Here is a 2,492-nt window from a genome sequence, read left to right as displayed (position 1 = left end):
TGTGTAGGATTACACGAACCCTCAATGCCGGAGTTAACAAGCTCCACAGTATTCAATGTTCATATTTAAATAACCTTAGAGTGTAAGATAGATCAACACAATCACACCAAGAACTAACATAGCATGCACACTGTCACCATCACACTATGAAGGAGGCATAAATCACATCAATTCTTATCATAGCAATAGTTAACTTCATAATCTACAAGAGATCACAATCATAACCCACGCCAAGTACTACACGATGCATACACTATCACCATTACACCGTGCAGGAGGAATAGACTACTTTAATAACTTCACTAGAGTAGCACATAGATGATATTCAACTAGATCACATAAAGATAGAGATGAACCACATAGCTACAGCGGAGCCCTCAGCCCCGGGGGTGAATTACTCCCTCCTCATCATGGAGACAGCGATGGCGGTGAAGATGGCGGTGGAGATGACTCCGGGGGCAATTCCCCGTCCCGGCAGGGTGCCGGAACAGAGACTTCTGTCCCCCGAATTGGAGTTTCGCGATGGCGGCGGTGCCCCTGGAGTCTTTCTGGAGTTTCGTCAATTGGTACTGCGTTTTTAGGTCGAAAGGGCTTAAATAGGCGAAGAGACGGAGTCGGAGGGGCCACGGGGCCTCCTCCCCATAGGCCGGCGCGGCCAGGGTGGAGCCCGCGCGGCCCTGTCCTGTGGGGCCCCCCTGGCTCGCCTCCGACTCTCCTTCGGTGTTCTGGGGCCTTCCGGGAAAAATAGGATGTTTGGTCTTCGTTTCGTCGAATTCCGAGAATATTGCCCGAACAGCCTTTCTGGAACCAAAAACAGCAGAAAACAGGAACTGACACTGTGGCATCTTGTTAATAGGTTAGTTCCGGAAAACGCATAAAAACGATATAAAGTGTGAACAAAACATGTAGGTATTGTCATAAAACAAGCATGGAACATCAGAAATTATAGATACGTTGGAGACGTATCAGTCCCATGAGCTATATATTGTAAAGGCGAATGATGGAAATTTTAAAGGTAGCACTCAAGCAATTTACTTTGGAATGGCGGAGAAATACCATGTAGTAGGTAGGTATGGTGGACACAAATGGCATAGTGGTTGGCTCAAGGATTTTGGATGCATGAGAAGTATTCCCTCTCGATACAAGGTTTAGGCTAGCAAGGTTATTTGAAACAAACACAAGGATGAACCGGTGCAGCAAAACTCACATAAAAGACATATTGTAAACATTATAAGACTCTACACCGTCTTCCTTGTTGTTCAAAACTCAATACTAGAAATTATCTAGACTTTAGAGAGATCAAATATGCAAACCAAATTTTAGCAAGCTCCTCGTGTTTCTTCATTAATGGGTGCAAAGTATATGATGCAAGAGCTTAAACATGAGCACAACAATTGCCAAGTATCAAATTATTCAAGACAATTTAGAATTACTACATGTAGCATTTCCCAATTCCAACCATATAACAATTTAACGAAGAAGATTCAACCTTCGCCATGAATACTATGAGTAAAGCCTAAGGACATATTTGTCCATATGCAATAGCGGAATGCTAGGATCCATTTTATTCAAACAAAAACAAAAACAAACCGACGCTCCAAGTAAAGTACATAAGATGTGATGGAATAAAAATATAGTTTCAGGGGAGGAACCTGATAATGTTGTCGATGAAGAAGGGGATGCCCTGGGCATCCCCAAGCTTAGACGCTTGAGTCTTCTTAATATATGCAGGGGTGAACCACCGGGGCATCCCCAAGCTTAGAGCTTTCACTCTCCTTGATCATATTGCATCATTTCCCTCTCTTGATCCTTGAAAACTTCCTCCACACCAAACTCGAAACAACTCATTAGAGGGTTAGTGCACAATAAAAATTAACATGTTCAGAGGTGACATAATCATTCTTAACACTTCTGGACATTGCATAAAGCTACTGGACATTAATGGATTAAAGAAATTCATCCAACATAGCAAAAGAGGCAATGCGAAATAAAAGGCAGAATCTGTCAAAACAGAACAGTTCGTAAAGACGAATTTTAAAATGGCACCAGACTTGCTCAAATGAAAATGCCCAAATTTAATGAAAGTTGCGTATATATCTGAGGATCACTCACGTAAATTGGCATATTTTTCTGAGTTACCTACAGAGAATTAGGCCCAGATTCGTGACAGCAAAGAAATCTGTTTCTGCGCAGTAATCCAAATCTAGTATGAACCTTGCTATCAAAGGCTTTACTTGGCACAACAAAACACAAAACTAAGATAAGGAGAGGTTGCTACAGTAGTAAACAACTTCCAAGACTCAAATATAAAACAAAAATACTGTAGTAAAAACATGGGTTGTCTCCCATAAGCGCTTTTCTTTAACGCCTTTCAGCTAGGCGCAGAAAGTGTGTATCAAGTGTTATCAAGAGATGAAGCATCAACATCATAACTTGTTCTAATAATAGAATCATAAGGTAACTTCATTCTCTTTCTAGGGAAGTGCTCCATA

Source organism: Lolium perenne, chromosome 7 (genome assembly GCF_019359855.2).
Source record: "Lolium perenne isolate Kyuss_39 chromosome 7, Kyuss_2.0, whole genome shotgun sequence".
In the NCBI taxonomy this organism is placed as follows: domain Eukaryota; kingdom Viridiplantae; phylum Streptophyta; class Magnoliopsida; order Poales; family Poaceae; genus Lolium; species Lolium perenne.
Note: the sequence above shows the minus strand (reverse complement) of the source record.